The 23,816-nt window shown below is 41.5% G+C and overlaps 1 protein-coding gene across 6 annotated transcripts in view; it reads right to left on the bottom strand.

Annotated features, from left to right (window-relative positions):
• The window catches only part of cacna1g.L (calcium channel, voltage-dependent, T type, alpha 1G subunit L homeolog), a 116,122-nt gene that overhangs the window by 66,335 nt on the left and 25,971 nt on the right, over nt 1-23,816 (bottom strand). The window lies entirely within an intron of this gene.

Genomic DNA, 23,816 nt, shown 5'->3' with positions numbered 1-23,816 from the left:
ATTTGGCACCCGTAGTGCAGCAAAAATTTTTTGGGACCATGCCCATTTTTGTGGCCACACCCCCTCATTACCATGTTCATTTTACAAAATTTATCAGGTTATGAAAGTTTGAACATATTTCTGTGTTTTTTTTTCCAGTTATTACAGTTTTGCTAATGAAGGTGAGTTGCCCTTTAAGCTGTGAGTCTAACTTCTCCCAAGGGACCTGTTATCTTATATTGTTACAATTACCTATTTGTTTTTTTCAAAATTGTTACAAAGGTATCTTATCTGCAGCTGTGGCTGTTCTGGGCTCTCTGCCAAAAGCCAATTAAGTTTTCTGGCTGTTCAGTGCAGAGAAAAACGGGACTTTCCAGTACAAAAGAGGGACTGCAGGTTGAGCTGTCAAAAGAGGGACGGCCCCTCTGAAAACGGGACAGTTGGGAGGTATGTATACCAGCATTCATAGAACTCCTACTTTTCTTAAACAACATGTGTCCATAAACATTCAAATTTTTAATGTGTTAAATAAAAGTTTGTGATTTTCTAAAAGTACATGCACCCTGCCTTTTTTGGTTTTTTTTTAGATGCAGTTATGCTTGGTAGCATATATATATTTTTTTAGGAGTGCTGACATTTCTTTGATCAATATATATATATATATTGCCTATTAGCAGATGGGTTTGAGGTGCTACTAGAATATGACTATGACAACTTGAGTTGTGGGGTAATTGGTGCTCTATATACTGGGGTAACAGGTGCTCTTTATATTGGGGTAACAGATACTCTTTATCCTGGGATAATGGGGGCTCTTTATACTGGGGCAACGGGTGCTCTTTAAACTGGGGCAATGAGTGTCTTTATACTGGGGTAACGGCTGCGCTCTTTATACTAGGGTAACGGGTGTTCTTTATACTGGGGTAAAGGGTGATCTTTATAGTGGGGTAACGGGTGTGCTCTTTATACTAGGGTAATGGGTGTTCTTTATACTCGGGTAACAGGTGCCCTTTATACTGGGGCAACGGGTGTCTTAATACTGGGGTAACGGATGCACTCTTTATACTAAGGTAACGGGTGTTCTTTATACTGGGGTAAAGGGTAATCTTTATAGTGGGGTAATAGGTGCACTCTTTATTCTAGGGTAATGGATGTTCTTTATACTGGGGTAACGGGTGCCCTTTATACTGGGGAAAAGGGTGCTCTTTATACTGGGGTAACGGGTGCTCTTTATACTCGGGTAACGGATGCTCTTGATACTCGGGTAATGGATGCACTTTATACTCGGTTAACACCAGGTGCTCTTTATACTAGGGTAACAGATGCTCTTTAAACTCGGGTAACAGATGCTCTTTACACTCGGGTAACGGGTGCTTTTTATACTCGGGTAACATATGCTCTTTATACTCGGGTAACGGGTGCTTTTTATACTTAGGTAACGTGCTCTTTATACTTGGGAAACGGATGTTATTAATCCTCGGGTAACGGGTGCTCTTTATACTCGGGTAACAGATGCTCTTAATCCTCGGGTAACAGGTGCTCTTTACACTCAGGTAACAGGTGCTCTTCATACTGCACCTCACAAGGTCACTGGATAGGAGGAATGGCTGCTTGTGAGCGGGAAGAAGAGATCTGGAGCAGCTCCATTACTTGTGTTTTGTTTTCTTCTCTCAGTTAAAACTGCAAAGTGGCTAAAAGCAGAAGGCACTGGGATTCTTGGCAGAGAAGCGGCACAACTGATTATCGAGAGAGCCAGAACCACCCCACACACTGCCTGCAGTACCAGCCCAGAGAGGGATGCACAATCTGTAGCATACCCAGCATAAATTTGGTCCTCTGTGCATATGGACTGCAAGCTGGCAGGGGGGAGAGGACCCCACAATTTCCATGGTCTCTTCCTGTAGCCATGTTTTCTAAGGAAGGAACCCTTTATTCCTCAGGTTACAGGTAACAGAATTCAGGTGATCAGAGAGAGCATGGCTCAGGGTCTATTGTTACACCAGGACAAGAGCGATACCTCAGAAAAATAGCAGAGCTGTGGGGAGCTGTTATATATGTTATTTTAAGCAGGAGAGAACCTCATATTATATTTGCTGTAGAATAGAGTGATAGCGAGTGCCTCCTATAAGTGACCATCATGGTATTCTAGTCCCACAGACTGCTTGAGTTAAAGACTATTAAGGGTGAGGTGACATTTCAGGAGTTGACTTCAGACAGCCTTAGAATTGGTCCTGACTCCTCCCTTTTTAACATGTAATTACTGTTCTAGTCCCACTCATCGCTTAACTTAAAGGGCCGGTTCACCTTTAAAGGAACAGTAACACCAAAAAATGAAAGTGTTTTAAAGTAATGAATATATAAGTAGTGTTGTGTAAGCAGGCCTGAGTAAGGGAGCAAAACCCCTAAATTTGAGAGAAGCAGATAGATGGTGTGCAGGGTTATGGGTATAAATAGTAATACAAAAAGAAAAATAAATTAACCCTTAAGATTGCACCACCCCATCATGGAATCCGATGACTCAGAGAACAAAATTAAATAAAACTTAACTTTTAATAATGAATAAAGTAAAAACGTAGGTCCAGAAGAGCATTTAAAATAAAGTTAGGGACAGGGAGACAAAGAACCCAAATTGAATCAGGCAACAAATGCACAATGTGGGGTAAATATTGGGCTATCAATGGGTAACCAGCCGACCTGCCAGACTTGGCATACGGGTACTAGTGAGTCTTAGTTGGTATTAATTAATTAGCCATATACTAGGTTAAACCTTCCACGACAGCTTTCAGGCTATTTCTACCACCCCTTCACCCTCAGGCGCACCCTCCCATTTCCATAGAGGACATTATTTTAGGCTATTGCTTCACAGCAGAAACGGGTGGGAAGCTCTGTGGGTGAAGGGGTGGGCAATCGACGGAGCCTCTTTTGGTTGGGATAGAATTTAAACTCCTACGCGAAACCAATTTAAAATACAAGAATTCAAGTTGTTCACTACGGCAATGGGAGGGTGCGCCTGAGGGTGAAGGGGTGGTGGAAATACCTCGGCTTGAAAGTGACCGTTGAGAGTCTATAGCTTAGTCCACGACTAACCATTTGAGATCTGCTACTTACTAGCACCCGTACGCCAAGGTTGGCAGGTTTTGCATATATTGCCCGATTAAATTCAGGGTTTTTTGGTATATTTTTTCCCTCTATGGAAATGGGAGGGTGCGCCTGAGGGTGAAGGGGTGGTAGAAATACCAAGGCCTGAAAGCTGTCGTGGAAGGTTTAACCTAGTATATGGCTAATTAATTAATACCAACTAAGACTCACTAGTACCCGTATGCCAAGTCTGGCAGGTCGGCTGGTTACCCATTGATAGCCCAATATTTACCCCACGTTGTGCATTTGTTGCCTGATTCAATTTGGGTTCTTTGTCTCCCTGTCCCTAACTTTATTCTAAATGCTCTTCTGGACCTACGTTTTTACTTTATTCATTATTAAAAGTTAAGTTTTATTTAATTTTGTTCTCTGAGTCATTGGATTCCATGATGGGGTGGTGAAATCTTAAGGGTTAATTTCTTTTTGTATTACTATAAGTAGTGTTGCCCTGCACTGGTAAAACTGATCCGTTTGCTTCAGAAACACTACTATAGTTCATATAAACAATCTGCTGTGTAGCAATGGCGGAAATTTAAAAAAGGCTATATGGCACAGGTTAAATAGTGGATAACACCATTATGTTCTACAGAGCTTTTCTGCTATCTGCTGTGTAACAAAAAATTATTGTTATTGCTACTTTTTTATTACTCATGTTTTTATTCAGGCCTCTCCTATTCAAATGCCAGTTACTTATTCAAATCAATACATGGTTGCTAGGGTAATTTGGACCCAAGCAACCATATTGCTGAAATTGCAAACTAGTGAGCTGCTGAATAAAAAGTTAAATAACTCAAAAACTACAAGTAAGAAAAAATGAAAACCAATTGCCTCAGAATTCAACTCTCTACGTCATACTAAAAGTTAATTTAAAGGTGAACAACTCCTTTAAACAGAGCCCTGCTCCTGCCCATTTAAGCTACCATCAATGTTCTAGATTAGGTTGCTACCATTTACCCAGGGTAGGCCTGTAGAGATTACATTTGTAGGTGTGGTGGGTCAAAATCCTCATTCCCACTGGCAGAGTTTTGTCCAGGTTTCAGCACTCTGTAAAGGCAGTTGTGTCCCTCCCCCATGAAGCTGCCAGCAGAATTATTTGAAAAATGATTTGAATCTTGTTTCCTTTAGTCTGGGAATTGATAATTAAAGCAAGCAGGCAGGAGCCATTTTGTGGACACTCAGGGGTGCTTCGCCAATGAGGCGAGTTAAGGCTGTCGCCTCAGGCGGCAGTGCCCCACTAGGTACCAGGGGGCAGCAAAAATGCTGCTCCTGGTACTTTAAGAGTGAATTTCCAGGGGAGGGGGCCAGGATCGCCCCTGTGGACACTGTTATAGACACAAGCCTTGCATCATCTCAAAATCTTGTTTGTGCACCAGAATGGGGGACCTGATGTCCATTCCCATGCCCTGGCTTCACAATTAAATCGTAAAGAGAGAGAAGGAATGTGGGGAGAGCAGTGACATCTAGTGCTACATGGAAAAAAAGTGTTATTACAGTTTTGCTAATGAAGGTGAATTGACCTTTAAGCTACAAATTACAGTTTCATCAAGAGACCTGCTTATCTTAAAAAGTTACAAAAGTATCTAAGTATCTATTCTGGGCTCTCTGACAAAAGCCAATTAAGTTAAAAAAAAATTGTATTTTTTTCTGGCTGTTCAGTGCAGGAGATCAAAGAGAATGTCAGGACACTTCAGTAACAATCAGGGACTGAGCTGTCTAAATCGAGACAAAATATGCAATTGATCTGTTTTGAGAAACAATTGCATCACCCTGGATGACAATTGCATGTCCCAGGGCCAATGTACACATGATTTCTAAAATAGCGTTAGTATCCCTTTACATTTATTACATGGTTAAAACAGTCCAATAAAACGTGTTTAACATTCAGATTCAAAGGGGGATGGGTGATATCAGTCAGCCAGGAAGTGACATCACAGCTACATTAGGCAATTGGGCCTCAGCATTGGTTCTCTAGGAATAGAGACAGCAGGGAACCATAACTGTTTTCCTTATTTTCCCGATTCATTTTCTCCTGTATGTTTGGTTCCAAAAATATCTATTTCCCTCCAAGCGATGCTCTTTGATCTCTCTCATCTCTGTCTGCAAGAAACATAAGCAGCAACAGAATTCAGTACTAGGTCAGCCCTTAGAATAGCAAATAGGCTTCTGTGTGGGGTGGACGCCTAACTAACAGGGTAAACACGCCTCAAATACATACAATTTTATTTCTGTTGCAAAAATTCCTTGATTTAGCTCTGAACTATGAAAATATATTGTTTGAAAGGTTCCTGCTCCAGTATAACCAGCTTTAATACTACACCTGCTATACCACAGTTACAGTCCCTTCCCAGAGACTATTATCCCACTGTTACTATAGACACCATCTCTCCCTACACCTGCTATCCCACAGTCACACTCCCTTCCCAGAGACTATTATCCCACTGTTACTATAGGCACCATCTCTCCCTACTATACCTGCTATCCCGCAGCCACAGTCCCTTCCCAGAGACTATTATCCCACTGTTACTATAGACACCATCTCTCCCTACACCTGCTATCCCACAGTCACAGTCCCTTCCCAGAGACTATTATCCCACTGTTACTATAGACACCATCTCTCCCTACACCTGCTATCCCACAGTCACAGTCCCTTCCCAGAGACTATTATCCCACTGTTACTATAGGCACCATCTCTCCCTACTATACCTGCTATCCCGCAGCCACAGTCCCTTCCCAGAGACTATTATCCCACTGTTACTATAGGCACCATCTCTCCCTACTATACCTGCTATCCCACAGTCACACTCCCTTCCCAGAGACTATTATCCCACTGTTACTAAAGGCACCATCTCTCCCTACTATACCTGCTATCCCACAGTCACACTCCCTTCCAGAGACTATTATCCCACTGCTACTATAGGCACCATCTCTTCCTACTATACCTGCTATCCCACAGTCACACTCCCTTCCCAGAGACTATTATCCCACTGTTACTATAGACACCATCTATCCCTACTATACCTGCTATCCCACAGTCACAGTCCCTTCCAGAGACTATTATCCCACTGTTACTATTGGCACCATCTCTCCCTACTATACCTGCTATCCCACAGTCACAGTCCCTTCCCAGAGAGTATTATCTCACTGTTACTGTAGGCACCATCTCTCCCTACTATACCTGCTATCCCACAGTCACAGCCCCTTCCCAGAGACTATTATCCCACTGTTACTATAGGCACCATCTCTCCCTACTATACCTGCTATCCAACAGCCACAGTCCCTTCCCAGAGACTATTATCCCACTGCTACTATAGGCACCATCTCTCCACACTTTTCCGCACTGTTGGGTTCCAGTATATAGGGGCCACAATTAACTTTGTTCACACCAGCACTCACTAAAGTTGAATACAGTGTTGAATTGGAACTGCTGCTTGGGGAAAATCCAGTCACGCAGTGCAGCCCCTCAGGATATTGGGAGGTCTGTCTCCATAAAAACATTGGTGGAAATAGAAACAGCACACATAATGGTAGACACTAAGGAAATTAGTAAAGGAATGTACAGAGGAAACAATTAGCAAGCCGCATTTTTAGAAGCTATAGATATATATATATATAGATATATACATTTATATATAATCAAAAAGATTTAGAAATGACCAAAGGCACATGTTCTAGGCATCTGTATCTCTGGGATTAATTAAAACAGCAATACAAATTCACACGCAGAAGAAATCCAAGTGGTACTTGCAGTTATATGGTACATACACAAGTTAAAGTAATAAAAGTGGAACTGGATTATGGAGACACCAGTTTAAATGACTAAGGGGGCACATAATATGAGGGAGGGACAAAAATGGATCACCTGTAAGACCTGATATACAGTTCATCACCTCCCCCCTCAAAAGTCTCTTCTACATGGGTAAGCAAAGGCAGCCTCACTGCTCTATCTTCAGAATCCAGATCCACCATTTTGCCCTAGTTCCATGTCCCATCGTGTACTACCAGTTTCTGGCTGGCTCTTCTGCTGTTTTGTGAGTGTTTTCTATATTAAGGTCCGAATCACAGGTAGATTTTGTTGAAGGCCTGAGGAGGCTTAGCATTCTCAAATTGACACAAATGAATTTCCCACAAATCAGAGGTAGTATACATTATGTAAAATTAGCAATGCATTTATGCTACAATGTGTTCTGTGATAATGAAAGATGGAATCAGCACTGTATTTACCCTGACACGTGTTTTGGGGTATTATGTATAAAATGATGTACTGGCTACTCTTCTTTACCAGATAATCAACAAATTATGCACAGTGACTCATTCCAGACATTTATTTGTGCAAAAATCACCCAAGCAAATTATATAAAAAATTGTGAAAATAAATATAAAGGCATAACATATACCAAGGCAGTGTCTTCCCCCTGTCTGCATACCTCATGTCAGCCACTCCCTTCTGATGCGTTTCACACCATTGGGCAAGGGTTAGGAGGGTTAGGGTTGGGTGGTTCTTCTTGCTTAACCACTGGGCCTGAAAGGTAGAGTGAAGGTTCCTGGTAAATTTAGTATTTTCACCTGCCATCCCCATTGTGTCTGCTACATGCCAGCAGCCTTATTGGTTATTTAGGGCCAATCAATTAGAGCTGGGTGCAACCTACTTAAACCCATTTTCACACCACTTCCCTGCCTAAGCATTGTTCCTTTAGCACTGAGGTTTGTCCCTGGCTCTTGCTTCTCCAGACTCTTGTCCTGCTTCTCTACCAGTCTGCCCTGCATCTCTACCTGTCCTGTTTCTATGCCTGCTCTGTCTTGCTTTACTCTTGGTTGCTTTCCCGCCTGCTCCGCCAAATTCTATAGCAGATATTTGGCTTTGCCTTCCTCGCTAGTCCTCACAGGGTGTCAAACTGCTTTTTTTCTGAAGGACTCACAGTTTCCTTTTTGAGTACTGTTAAATTCACTGTTAGTTATCCCTTAGAGAGTCCATTAAGGGCTACTGTGGTCTTAAAACTTCTATGTTGTTGCATTTACAGTATGTAACACTTATATGACCAAACTACCAAAACTTGACAAATATTGTATGGATTCTATTGCACCGTTACATTTTATATAATTGACCAAAACAGGTATTCATGTAGTTATTGTTACCTTTCCATAGTATTTATCAACTGCTTGTGGTCTGAACCCTACCCAGTGGCCAGTAAGTACTGTAAAAGTACTAGTGTCTATTATTTGATTGGAAAACTATATCAGCACAAGTGTACAGACAAATACACAGGGGGAAAGGGCCAGTTTGTGTGTATAAAGATAAGTAATGCCCTATACACAGCTTTCTAGCAAACAAAGGTTTGAGTTGTTGCTATTAAATAGCCAATGGCAAATCTAACAGGCTAGCCTGCAAATCAATATTCACAGCCAGAGGTCTATGATACAAATGCCCTGCCATGGTAAATAACCCCCATTGTATACATATCATAGAATGAGGACTTCGTGGTACACATAGCATTATAATGAAGGATTACAGTGTACATAAACCTTCCCCAACAGATACTGCTCAACATTTCCTCTAAATTGTGATTTAAAGCAAAGAAAACTTTGCTGATTACGGGTTTTCTCATCTCCATGAGTGCAGATAACAAATTCCCTTTGAACGGCAGCATAAAAGCAACTAATGGGGAAAAACACAAATACAAAATACAGTGCATAAAACAGACAGTGGCTGCTTTTGCTAAATGTATGTGTAATTCAAGGGGACCTGAAATTGAGTGGAGTTTTGGCTGATCAAGGTGGGTCTGGCAAATAATTGTGTGTTGTCCAGTTACAGGAAATGGCTTAAAACATTCCCATTTTCAACTGAAAAGTGCCGGGAGGTATAGGGGCACTCAGGAATGTTTTTAGGGTAGGGTTTCTGCCCTTAGATCCAAGCACAAATTGGAACCCTTGATAAGGACATGGTAAAAGTGACATCCCAGAGTGGCCCTTGTTGTAGTGAGTTAGAAATCTTATTATATGTTTTCATCTGGAAAAACACAAGGTAACTCCCACTAGATAAGGCTGGAGTAGGGTTACATTCAGTCTCTTGAACTCCCTCATTGAGAAAGATGGATGTATTATTTTATAATGTGGTTCTATTGACCAAAATTGGAAAGATGACCCAGTCAGACAGGTACTAGCCAGGGTGACGGCTATAGATTCTGTTGGAAGTGCTTTAGGAACACATGGCATTGTTGGGAAGCTTGAATGAGAAGCATTAGTGAGGTTGGTGGCCCTGTGACAACCAGTAACTAGTACTGGGAGCTGAGGTTTAAGTGTAGTTAGACAGAGTCCTGCATCAGGTTGGGGACTTGTGGAATACCCACAAAGTTGTCAAGTTTCAGCAAGTGGTCTGTATGTACCCTGCCTCGGTACCAGTTCAAAGTGTAGGCTCAAATCCAGAACACTACCTCTCCAGGAACAAGAGTGGAGCCACATCACTTCTGGTTTATACAGTTCCTGGGTTGAGATGAAGTTAACCTATGCAGGTAGGGTCCGGTAGTGGTTCTGGAGAATAGGGAAAATGGGTGGTTGGGTGTGGGTTGGGTTGTGGGTCCAGGTGTACCAAACAGGACCCACACAGGACTCTAGCCTGAGAGATAATGTTAAAGCAATATTGCTGTTGAATAAAGAACCAGATTGAAGACCTGGTGTCCCAAAAATCAGTGTGGGAACCAATGAATTGACAAGCACCATGAATGGCCCAAACTGAGTGTATAGGGACCAGAGGAACCTGGGTCAGCCAAAATGGGGCATTAGCAATACAGTTCTGTACTGTAACCCATACCGGATCATTAGCACAGAACATACTGTAACCTGTACTGAATCAAACATATTCTCTGAGTATAATTTTCTCTCTCCCACCATTAGCTGCTGTAATTATCGTTCCAGGAAAAGTTAATTGGGTATTATGCTCATGTGACTGCACGCCGAGTTGCTAAGCATTATCATCTCTTTCTTTAAAACATTCCTATTAACGCAGATAAAAAAGCAAATGAAAGTATGCAAAATAAAAATCTGCAAAGAAAAAAATACAATATTTTGAGGGTTTCTATGGGTACCACAGACCTGTGTCACTAAGTGAAGTTCACTGGTTTCTATAGTTACTAGAAATATGTGTCAGCGGGCGGTACTTAGTGGTTGCCATGGTAATGAAAGCAGATTTTCCCTTGGAGAGTCAGCATGTGCACAGATATTGCTTCTTCAGCAGAGGTGTCACTGTGAGCTCTTTACATCAAAAAGCAAATATTGTCCCCCCAGGGGAGCATGACCTGAAGAGCTTGCAATTTAAATATTTTATTACTACATTATTTAGGGAGACCAAGAAAAGTTTTGGTTCAGTCGTGATCCTTCCAACTTCTTTTGTCTGGTGTCTGTGTACCACCACAAAAGTGACCAATTTTAAATGCAGGAATCAAACAACTGTAAGGCAGTATTTAGTAAACTGCAAGTGTTACTTTATTAGCAGTGGGAGAACATTACATGTAGTGCACTCACACTGCTAATAAAATAACACTTGCAGTTTACTAGTTAACTTGGCTGTAGCAAGCAATGCCAGTCAGCAGCATCAAGGGCAAATAAGGTCTTGAGCTGTATTAAAAGGGGCATAGAGTCAAGGGAGGAGGGGGTCATTCTTCCACTTTATAGAGCACTTGTAAGGCCCCATCTAGAATATGCGTACAGTTTTGATCTCCATCACTCAAACAGGGTACAGAGAGGGTACAGAGAAGGGCAACTAAGTTGGTAAAAGGTATGGAAAGTCTTAGCTATGAGGAAAGACTGGCCAAATTGGGGATGTCATTTTGGAGTCAGGAAGGAATTTGTCCCCCTCTGAGGCAAATTGCAGAGGCTTCAGATGGTTTTTTGTTTGCCTTCCTCTGGATCAACTAGCAGTTAGGCAGATTAAAAAAAAACTAAAAGGGTGAACTTGATGGACGTGTGTCTTTTCTCAACCTTACTTACTATGTTACTATGTTACTATGTTACTAAATACTGCCTTAAAGCTGTTTGATTCCTACATTTGCATTATTTGCTGACTAGATGTTTAAAAAGGCTTCCTGCAAAGGGAAGAGCATTTACCAAACAAGGCAAAATGGATTTGGTAGGACCAAGCCTTTGAGTTGTTATTGGAGTAAAGATCCTGCAACCCCTTAAACAAATAAAGTCTAGGGGACACTGTAATGTTTTATGGGGTCATGGATTAAATAATGGGCGCGTCTCGGATTATAATTTTTATATGTATGTGTCGGTATGACTATGTAGCCAGAGTTATTGAAAGTGATATTCCAGGCTTTACAAGATAGATATCTACAGCCATTGTGCAACTACGAGTACAGCCTGAGGGATAACCCCAGCTTTTGTTTAGTGATAGTGGCATAAGATGATTGCAAATATCTGAGACCCCCTCCAAGCTTTGTTATGCATGATATCCCCCCACCCCTCTCTATTAGGGTGCATGCATTGGAGCCGTGCAAGTAAGCAGGGGGTTGGGTGCAGGAGTGTGTAGACCCTCCATAAGGGCCTACCCAATAGATATCTGCCTGAAAATCATCCAGATATTTATCTGCAGATTTAAAAATTGATCCGGAGAGGGATTGCATCATCTTTTTAATCTAGCCTTCTTGCAACGAGCCAAACAATAGGATCAACATGATTTGGCCCAAAATGTAGGGTCAAACAGAAAAATGAAAGGATCTTATTGTGTATGGCCAGCTTTAAGCTGGCCATAGACTCAAAGATCCGATCGTACGAATCGGGTCCAAGGCCCGGTCCAAAACACAAGCTGACATATTGAGCTGTGGCTTCAACAACTGATGGGCCACAGTTTAGGCAACACTAACATATAATATAGTGCCACCATCTTGCCCTACATCACTCTTCCAATGTATAATAACACCCTGGACATGGTAATAATTTCAGGCCTTGTTTTTATTTGTATATGAACTTGTTTTGTATATGAATTATTTTCTGTCCCCCCTTTTTAATTATATTTAGGGATTATTAAGTGTCTGGCTGGACAGTTTTTTTATGTGATTAGAGATTATTATTAATTGTAAAGTGCAATAAATGAATTGATTTTAATAGGGAATTTATTAGGACTATTGGGCTCTTTTCATCTTATTATTGATTGTGTGTTGTTTAACCTCTATGAGACCAAAGGGGATTGTGCTCTCTAATCCTTTTATAAGAACCTCATATAGGGTGTCACTAATTCTTGTTGTAACAATTGAATGGCCACAGTTTAGGCAACACTAATATAAAATATAGTGACACCATCTTGCCTAATCTAACTCTTCCAGTGTACAATAAAACCATGGGCATGGTAACAATTTCAGTTTTTCCATTGCTAATGAAGTGTCTCTGACACATACCCCAAGCATAGCAGAGTGATTGGGATTCCAGGGCAGAGAGATTTAATTACTGGAATTACTACTATGGCCAGGGCCCTGTGCATCAGGTTTGGCTCACAGCTCCTACTACTGTAGGTGATGAGTTGCAGCAGATGTTGAGTCAAAGATTGTTTCACTCTAGTGCACATCTGCCAGGGAAGTCCTCGACCCCACCTAAGGTGGCGATTATCCTGAGGAACACCAGGGGAATATAAATAATAATCCGCAGCTGCAATGTGTGTATCCCACTGTGAAAGTCCACATAGTTTTAGCTGAATATGCTCTAAAAGGCCATTTAAATTGAAAATGCAGAGCTGTCAAGGAAAGAGTTTCACCCTGTCAAATCAGGGCAGCAAAATTACAGCCAGGAGCAAAGGCCACTTTATTACAGACAGGTGCAAAAGCCACTTTAGGCATGAAATTCGCTAAACTACATTGCCATGACATTAAACTGTAAGGCTTTTATACAGCAATCTATTTACAATACCTTTACCCTATGCCTTGTATATCTTCTACTGATGGTTCTCAGGTGGGTGCTTTGTGGCCTCATGATGTCACCCAACGGAGCTTGCTCATAAATGTTTCTGAGTTTGGTGACTACTTTTTTAAGTGATTATTGAAAGAATAAATTACAACAAAATATCTGACTCCTGTAGGTAATGTTCATTGTTCAAATAAAACTCACAGCATCGCCCATGCCTGAAACTGCTAAGGGCAAGAGGGTTATTGCTATATCCTAAACATCACTTAATGGCAGTGGCCAAACCACCATGATTAAGAGTTCTGCATTGAGTCAAGTACCCACGGCATATTCACAAAGTGGACGAGTTTGAAGCGGAAAATCTGTGCCTGTTGGTACCCTGCAGGGACAGACCCGAACTGGGGTAATTTGTCCTTCACTCCTTCCCAAGGAAACTGAGGTATGTTTTTTTAGTAACCTAGTTGATCTGCCTTGAGGATTGATATCACTCTGGTCAAGAGTTACATCCCTTCTAGTTTATATTTAAACATGGATTAAAGCTAATCCACTATGGGGGTCTGAGCAGGGTGACATGGGTAGGTTTGTCCTGGTTGGAGTCAGCCAGTCTGGGTTGGGCATGGGTCTGTTTAGGACTCCATTATGATGTCACAAATAGGTCTGTTCAGTATCATCCCAAAAATGGGCTTTGGCATTCCCCCATACAGCATGAAATGGGTCCTTCTGTCCACTGTGACAGCACACAATGAAATGTTAATGTGATGATATATTGGTATGTAATAGGAGGTTAGATGAGTGATAGGAATGATTTATGGCACAGTTAGAAGGAGGATCCCTTACTCATGATATTACTGCCTCTAGCCCAGGCTTTGCTATGGTTGAGATGAAATATTAGGCCCTTATTATTCATACCCAAAAAACTATCATTCTAGTCACTGAAGAAAGTCATTACCCGGGAATTTAGGAAAATACAAAAGGAAAATTTAAGATCCAACCGCCAGTTTTATCCTAGTTGTGATCCGATTGTTGGGCCCTAGGGCCCACGATCGGATCAGCCCAATATCATCAGCCTGAAGGTCTGGGAGAGATCCACTAGTTTGGTGACCTCTCCAAACAAGTGGATCTCCATATGTATGGTCAGCTATAGAATTGCTAAAGAAGTGGGAATGGACTACACCAGGGGTGAAGAGCTAGGGACAACAAATGGACAATTCCATCATTCTTTCCCATAATCGAAGAAGGAAAATGACTATTATGGAGTAACTGGAGTAACGACAAGTTGGAAAACTATCGTAAATACAGTATATGGGACTGAACAACTAAAGAGCCAACCTAAACCTTTGTTTAGATATTTCTACAGCAAAAATTAGGATGTCGAGCCCTAAAGTATAAAAAATTCTGAAAACCTCCCCTGAAAGGGACAATAACATTTTTTTTAGTTATTACGACAAGAGAATGTTCCTATTCATGTACAAGAATGAATTTTAATTGAATTCCATTTTCCAAAATAACTTGAAACGAAAAAACCTCTTCTGCATGTTCTACCCTACCTCTTCTCTTCCCACCTCCCTCACTTTACCAGGCATGATATTATTATTATTATTATTTTTTTAATCATGTCCCTATCACCCCTCCTTCTCTTTTCTCTCTCTCCCCTTCATTCTTCATGTCTGTAGCAGTCTCTTTACAGCTGTGTGTGGGTGGCTGGAAATTATTTTTCTTATGCTACGAAAAAAAAACCCAGGGATCACAATTGCCTAAATGGAAGCACTGCAATTTACTACCATTTTCTTCCAATAGGAGAAAGAAACATTCACCTTCTTTGCTATTATTCCTCCCCCTTCTTTGTTTGTCTCTATTCACCCTCTCCCAAACTCTTTATCATCAATAATCCCTTTTTTGACTAACACAGGGAAAATGTTTATGCAGTCCAAGCGCACTACGACTTTGTACACCCCCCCCCCATGTTAGATTGCCACAGAGCATTCTTTTGAATGCGGGACACATTCTGGAACCCTTAAAATTCAACTTCAGGCTTAAAAGAGCTGACAAAACTGCAACAGAAGACAAAGCCCCTTAGCAAAGTGTGTAACTATAGCAACGTGTAATAATGGTATAAAAGAGGGCTCCTCGAGACATGGAAATGAATCCCTGTTAAAAGGGGAAAGTGGAATAAAAAAAAAAAACAACAAGAAATCACACATGTAACATAATGCGTTTAACACACTTGCTGCCATTACATCTGCAAATAGGGATGCAAAGAATCTAGTTTCAGTATAAAGGCAGATGATGTATCCTCCACCAACAATTCATCCAAATGCCCAACTCAAGACTGCACCCACATTTTGCATATTTAAGTTTCAATAAGATTTAACTTGGAAAAAAAAAAACCAGTCCAGTTCTTTAAAGGTCACATGACTTTATTGTTCAGATTTAGTTCTACTGAGCACTTTGGCCAAAAACGATTCCTGCAAAAACAGAGATTCCAACCCAGACCTGAAGTGATCCAGGACCATCTTGAATATGCCTGTAACACCCTGACCCCACTCATGTTCCGCCCTGTCCCGTCCTCCTGCTGGGCTGCCTGCTCCAACTGCTTTGGACAGAATTAGACGACTAGACATGTAAAAAGAGGAATATTGCACTCTCCAAAGAAAAAAATAATTTATTTAACCAAAAAAATAAATAAATCAAGCATTAGCCCTATGAGTTTCGACCAATCTTTTTCAGGGGCAAAAACAAAATGAATTTAAATTTGAATTTTTTCGTATTCATTTTGTTTTTTTCCACCTGATAAAGACCTTAATTGGTCGAAATGCATAGGGCTAATGCTTGATTTGTTTATTTATTTTTGTAAACTTTGAGTTAAATAATTTTTTTTATATTTTGAGAGTGCAATCTTCCTCTTTTTACATGTCTACTACGGTTTGGTAACTCTGTTGGGGAGTTCCTGTAGGATTGTACCTCGCTTTAATGTTGGGTGTGCTCCCTTTGAACACTTTGTGCTTTAGAATTAGACGACTAGCCGATGCAATTCTATGGAACAGGCATGTTTGGGGATTTGAGTGCAAATTACCGTTATCGGGAGACAGAGATGTTACTGCAGGAAACCAGGGAGAAGGATTTCCTGGACTTGGTGGGGGTCATTAACTAAGTGCTGGACTGCAAAAAATTGGTGTAAATTCAGCAAATTACCCAGTAATAAATAATCCCTGGTACAACCCTAAATATGGTGGTTAACAGCACTAGGGACTTAGGTTCGACTCCAACCAGGACACTTTCTGACTTTTTGGGTTTTCTCTAGGAGCTCTGGGCCATAAAAGCAGATTAACTGGCTCCTAATAAAAAAATGGCCATGTAACAGGGACCTTAGATTGTAAGCTCCCCTGGGACAGGGACTGATGTCAAATCACTGCAAAGAGCTGTGAAATATGTCAGTGCTATATAAATGGGTGAATAATAAAAACTCTGACAGCTTTGGCACATCCATTTCAACTTGTACCTTCTCAACAAATCTCCTGACAAGCAACTTGCAGCTCATGGGGAATTACAGCGCTGTCACCCAAATCAGTGTCACACCATTCAGCAGCACAGCACAGAGGGCAAAACATCCAACAACGCGTTTCACATTAGCACACAAGCTTTTTTTTCCCCCAAGTGCGTCTGATCACTTGTCTCCAAGAGTTAACGAGGCAACGTGGGAGGAAAATGCGAACTGCTGTTCTGCTCTGACCCCAGCAATCATTTTCTATCCAGCAGATCCACGTTTCAGTCAAAGCCATAAAGCAGAGTGTTGTGTTTGTCAGGCTTTTGTTGTGTATGAAAGGCGGCTTTTATTTTTCCGTTTTGTACACTAAATGTATGGGACCTGCCTGCCAAACACTTCAAAGCGTATCTGTGCCGGCAATGGAAATAACTCATTATTCTAGGTACGATTATTAACGCCACAGAAATGTACTTTCCCCTTTATAAATGCTGTACATTAGGTACAAAAGCTTTCTCTGAGCAAACCTGTGTCTGTGTAAACACAATCATTTCTTCCTTTTTATTCATTTCTTCCCTCCATAAAATACATATGAAATAATGCACCCCTTATTGTATATCATAATAGGGATATTAGAAATCACTGAGGAGTTCCGTGACCATATAAAGGCACAAGGCTGCAGGCTAAATTATACAGGGAACTCTGAGTATCACTCATGTATTATAAGGGATAATGTACCCCCTACTGTAAATTATAAGGATATTAGAAGTCACTGAGGGGTTCTGTGACCATATAAAGGCACAAGACTGCAGGCTGAGTTATACAGGGAACGCTGAGTATCACTCATGTATTATAAGGGATAATGTACCCCCTACTGTAAATTATAAGGATATTAGAAGTCACTGAGGTGTTATATGACCATATAAAGGCGCAGGCTGAGTTATACAGGGGATTTTTGAGTATCACTATTATAAGGGACAATGTATCCCCTATTAAATTTTTCAGTGTATAGATCTATTTGCATTTATTTTTTTAATTCATTAAGAAGGTTCCCCCACTGACCAAACAGAGACTTTTCAGGTCTCAGCTATGAAAATCCTTCATATTTGGCAACTAGAGCATCTCCAGGCCCGGATTTGTGGAAAGGCCACCAAGGCCCGGGCCTAGGTCGGCAGGATTTTAGGGGGCAGCTTGAAGCCCAACCACACCACCATTGGTTCAGAAGCTCTGGGGCTGATCATGAGATCCAATCATTTTTTAAATTTCCTATGCGCCAATCCCCAGTGCTGATGATGAAAAATTGAGCATGTGCACAAATGAAGGGGAGGGGACAGGGGTGATGAATGGCAGCGGGCCTAGCTGTGGTTCCACTATCCTCTTTCAGACTTCCCAGAAGGTTTTTCACCACGTATAGGCTACAGATAAGGCAATAAATTACTCCACTGCAGCTCTGGAGACGGATACTGACTAGCCACTCAAGGCTGGAATATAATGTCCCCCAATGTACTCTAAAATCTCCTACCAGCCACTGACATTCCAAAGGGAATGCTCGGCACCTGAGTGGCTAAAACTGATCAAATGAATTCATCTTTACTCATTTAGGGACTCTAATCAGGTCAGTGTCCTCTTCTGCCAGTTTTCAATTAGAACCACTTGCTACCTGGCGGAGTGAGAAGTCAGCAGATAAGGGCTGCTCATACATGAGGATATCCCTGTCATAAAATGACATAGCCCACGGCGCTTCCAGAGCTACTGATAAAGACTCAAAGAGAATGATTAGGGCTGGTAGCACTTGGGGCAGAGAGGGTAATTAATGGACAGAGAACAGACCCGTCACAATATATCAATACACTTGAAGTAAAGTAGCCAGATTTAAAAGTATCCATATATCGTCCATATCTAATATTTTAACCAGGACAAGGATACCCCCATGTTATTGCCTGGTGATGGAATTAATGGCCACTAGGGACAATGTTTCATTGCTGTTTATGTCTACCTGAAGCATACAAAAAAAAAGCAATGTTCTGGGCACACAATAAGCTATACTCTCACACTGTACAAAACACAATTCCCATGCTTGTTGTGCCTCATAATTTGATTTTAGTTCGAATCCACTTTCCCCATCTGGTGTAACCTGGTTTAAGCCCAGATCACATGACGTGCTGGGACCTTACGGGTAATTATTACCATGAAAGCAATACAGCAAGATCACAATAAAAAGGAGGGGGTTGTGATAGGAATGAAAGCATAAGAGGATTCAACACACTCATTTTCAGCAAATGCAGATTGATTGTGGACAGTTTACAGGAAGAAAGGGGATCCCAACTCCCAAAATATTTTTATGCACTTAGTAGTTAAAAATCAGCTCATCAAATCTGAGCTGACTCTGACCTGACTCGTTTCGCCCTATCGTCGACTTCATCAGTGGAATTTACAGTTAATACACCAGTAAAACATTTAATCAATATGGAAAGGTACTGGCAAAAAATGGCAGTTCTGTGCATGGGTGTGACATCATAACAGACGCACACCACTGTCATATTTGATGCAGAAAACCCGAATTTTTGCCAGTAACTTTCCATATCGTATAAATGTTTTATTGGTGTATAAACTGTATATTCCCCATATGAAACCACGAAACGCGTTGGGATACCAAACTGTGTATTTGATTTGATCAGCGAATTTTACTACTTGAAATTGTAAGTGCATTACTTTTATTGAATAAATCTATATCTGTGATTTTCACAGTGCCAGAGATACAGTCTGATACCCAGTGATTGCAGAAATAATCTAGTTTGTTTTCGGATTAGAAATAAAAGCCACAGAGGGTCAGTGGGTGATTACATGAGGTTTTGTGTGTTTTCGTAGGAAGAGGGACTTATCCTTCTGCCCCTGATACATTTCCCTTTGTGCAGTTACAGGCAGGGCTGCCATTAAAAATCACAGGGCCACGTACAAACACATTTTCAGGCCCCCCTGGTATATCACAGATATACATGGCTATAGTCATAGAACAGAAGGATTATATAATATATACAGTGAGCAATAAGGAAATAAACTCACTTCATAGGGATCCCTAGTGCAGGCTGGCAGTAAGAATCAGGCAGCTCTCATAGCTTTTATCTGTGGAGATTTCGCCTCATTGTTATGTGAGTGGAACAAACAGCAGAAGCCAATTATTTGCCTGAGACAAATGTTCCTCTCTTAGAAAAAAAACCTCTGTATTTAATAAAGCCCATGAGAGTCAGGGAAGTGATCACGCCATTGAGGGGAGGCACAGTATATAAAAATGTTGCACCATGAGGCTCAAAAGTTCCAAAACTCCTTTACACTGCAAAAGTTCCCCTAATAATAACAATCTATCTGTAGCAGTCACAGCTCTTTGTAGGGATGGTACCAACACAATTGTGTTCAATAAGTAGGTTTGCCACCTTTTCTGGAAAAAAATACCGGCCTTCCTATATATTTATCTTTTTTACCTATTAATAACATTAAGATCAACCATCATTTTTACTGGCCAGGCCGGTAAAATACCAGCCAGGTGGCAACCCTATCAATAAGTAAGGGGTCAGGTGTTTGAACTAGGGAGACCCTGCTGCCCCCCGCCACGTGGTATTGGCTGGCGGGCGACAGCACATTGGGCAAAACTTATACCCCACCCCTAAATGATAGGGGTCTTTTAGGAATGCAGCACCTGCAAGTGTGGTACTGTAAAAAGGAGAGCATATATTGATACATTTCATTCAGCACTTGCATCCAAACACACTCCTGTACCTCCATATTGTTGCCAAAGTGTCCTGCCTTTTCTGGCAAATGGGGCACAACTGCGCCTACAACTACGCTCTCGAACCTGGCTGGAAGCCACCCTGGACTGAAGCTTCCAGGTTCCCTCGATAGGCTGCGTCAAGAGGTATCCGTTAAATCGGATGTCAACACCGTTATAAAAACATGTTCTTCGGAAGTGGCTGATGTGAATGTTGTACAGCGCTGTGGAATAAGTTAGTGCTATATAAATAAATGATGATGGGTGACAGATTTCCTAGGGTATTTGCTTGTGGGCTACATGGAAGAATTTCTACCCGGTTTCATCTTTTTTATTCATCCAAATTCCCTCCTTCCTGGCTCAGGAACAATTCTCATTACAGGGAGGCAGATAAATAAATATATATATATATACAAATATACACCTTAATAACTTAATGGAACAAAACAAAAAAAAAAAGCCATTAATGTTCAGGCTTCCAGCTCAGTGATTTAAATCCACAGGGAACCCTCTGGCCAGCTGGTGGTACAGTTGAACGCATTCTACAGACAAAATTTAAATCTGGAGTCATTAGACTGCAGGATTCCGCGCAAGTTTCGCCCGAGAGACTCCGAGTGCAGCTGGCCTGCTTTTAATTAAGGGAGTGAGCATCTCCCTGGATTTCCCACTAGGAAGAATCCCTGTATATTTTAATGACATAAACAGGGAGCAGTGGAAGTCAAATGTTTAGCAAGTGGGTTTTTTCCTAGTGCAGAATGGAGACCTGTGGAAGTCATTTGTAATTCTACACTGCTGCCTGCGTTTGGCAGGAGAAATCACCCCCTCCTGCCCTTGGTGTCGGAAGCCAGCCCGTAGTCTTAAATGAAATAAAGATGTGTTTTGCTTCGTAAAAACACCCACACAAATCTAGATATAGTAGCGGTACTCCTGAGGGGAGATGAGGTGGGATCCTACTATTCAGTATCCTATTGATGGAAGTCAAGACAGAGGAGTATAGAGAGAGAGATGATGCTTACAGTAGCAGTGTGATAATAGTCTCTGGGAAGGGAGTGTGACTGTTGGATAGCAGGTATAGTAGGGAGAGATGGTGCCTATAGTAACAATGGGATAATAGTCTCTGGGAAGGGAGTGTGACTGTTGGATAGCAGGTATAGTAGGGAGAGATGGTGCCTATAGTAACAATGGGATAATAGTCTCTGGGAAGGGAGTGTGACTGTTGGATAGCAGGTATAGTAGGGAGAGATGGTGCCTATAGTAGCAGTGGGATAATAGTCTCTGGGAAGGGACTGTGACTGTGGGATAGCAGTTATAGTAGGGAGAGATGGTGCCTATAGTAACAGTGGGATAATAGTCTCTGGGAAGGGACTGTGACTGTGAGATAGCAGTTATAGTAGGGAGCGATGGTGCCTATAGTAACAGTGGGATAATAGTCTCTGGGAAGGGACTGTGACTGTGGGATAGCAGGTATAATAGGGAGAGATGGTGCCTATAGTAGCAGTGGGATAATAGTCTCTGGGAAGGGACTGTGACTGTGGGATAGCAGGTATAGTAGGGAGAGATGGTGCCTATAGTAACAGTGGGATAATAGTCTCTGGGAAGGGACTGTGACTGTGGGATAGCAGGTATAGTAGGGAGAGATGGTGCCTATAATAACAGTGGATAATAGTCTCTGGGAAGGGACTGTGACTGTGGGATAGCAGGTATAGTAGGGAGAGATGGTGCCTATAGTAACAGTGGATAATAGTCTCTGGGGAGGGACTGTGACTGTGGGATAGCAGGTATAGTAGGGAGAGATGGTGCCTATAGTAACACTGGGATAATAGTCTCTGGGAAGGGACTGTGACTGTGGGATAGCAGGTATAGTAGGGAGAGATGGTGCCTATAGTAACAGTGGATAATAGTCTCTGGGAAGGGACTGTGACTGTGGGATAGCAGGTATAGTAGGGAGAGATGGTGCCTATATTAACAGTGGGATAATAGTCTCTGGAAAGGGACTGTGACTGTGGGATAGCAGGTATAGTAGGGAGAGATGGTGCCTATAGTAACAGTGGATAATAGTCTCTGGGAAGGGACTGTGACTGTGGGATAGCAGGTATAGTAGGGAGAGATGGTGCCTATAGTAACAGTGGATAATAGTCTCTGGGAAGGGACTGTGACTGTGGGATAGCAGGTATAGTAGGGAGAGATGGTGCCTATAGTAACAGTGGATAATAGTCTCTGGGAAGGGATTGTGACTCTGGGATAGTAGGTATAGTAGGGAGAGATGGTGCCTATAGTAACAGTGGGATAATAGTCTCTGGAAAGGGACTGTGACTGTGAGATAAGAGGTACATGTAAGTCTGCTAAAAAATCATGTAAACATTAAATATGCCCAATAGGCTGGTTTTACTTCCAAGAAGGGTTAATTATTTCTTAGTTTGGATCACATAAAAGGTACTGTTTTATTATAACAGAGAAAAGGGAAATCATTTTAAAATAATTGGATTATTTGTATAAAATGGTGTCTATGGGACCTGTAATTCTAAGCTTTCTGGGTAACAGGTTTACGGATAACGGATCCCATACCTGTATAATAGGGAAAGATGGAGCCTATAGTAGCAGTGTCTTTCTACTTCAAACTACAAATCTGGTTAAAATCCAAGTGCCACTAGACCCACTGCAAGGTGCCTATTTACAAGCACAAACAAGCAGTCAACACAATACACAACTCAAAATACAAGTGGTATTAACAGGCAGTCTGCTACTCTCCGGCCAGAAGTGCTATTGATTGATCTGTGGCACTTTACTCCCCTCATCCATAGATGCTTCGGTGGCACTTAAACGATTAATAGAGACTACAGACAGATTCATCTTCATATCTATGTAGGTTGCCCTTTAGACTCAACGGGGAGTAATTCAAACTGAATGGCCAGTGCTCGTGTGTGTGTGTGTTTGTGTGTATCACTTATCCATCTCACCTATTCATCTTTTATTCTGACATTCAAATAAATCATAGCAGTTTAAATGCCAAACTGGTGCTACATAACACAAATATGAAAAGAAAAAACCACACAGACATTGATGAACTATTGTAAAATGAACAAGGCCCTTCTATAAACTGTATCCAGATTTCAGGTAGTTACCCTAATTGCCCAACTTAGAATAAGCAAGACCCAAGACAAAAACATTGCGGGTTGTGTTGACTTTTTAGATGAGCATCAAGGTACAAAAGCAGATGCCGATTTTGAGGGGGCTTTCACACGAGCCTCGCAGGACATATTTTGTTTTAATTTTACCTCCTCGCATTCTAATGTTGCTTTCAAATTGAAAGGTGACAACGAGACAATCATCTTGTGACAAATGGAAACTGTCGCATCAGACGCGCAGATGGGAATGTGTGAACTCTGTAAATTTGTGCTTTCAATTTTAAATCTAGTTTCTCTCCGTTGTCTCAGGTGATCTCAGAAAAAGCCCCCATGTAACATTCCTCGGTGTCACGCTCGCAGGCTGTTCCTTCCAAAAATGGCAACTGAGATGCTAATTATTGTCGCTAATGTTCTAAATGCCTGACTTCCATACAAGCTTCATGTG

Source organism: Xenopus laevis, chromosome 9_10L (assembly GCF_017654675.1).
Source record: "Xenopus laevis strain J_2021 chromosome 9_10L, Xenopus_laevis_v10.1, whole genome shotgun sequence".
In the NCBI taxonomy this organism is placed as follows: domain Eukaryota; kingdom Metazoa; phylum Chordata; class Amphibia; order Anura; family Pipidae; genus Xenopus; species Xenopus laevis.
The sequence above is the reverse complement of the archived record's forward strand: the minus strand, read 5'-3'. Positions and strand labels throughout refer to the sequence as shown.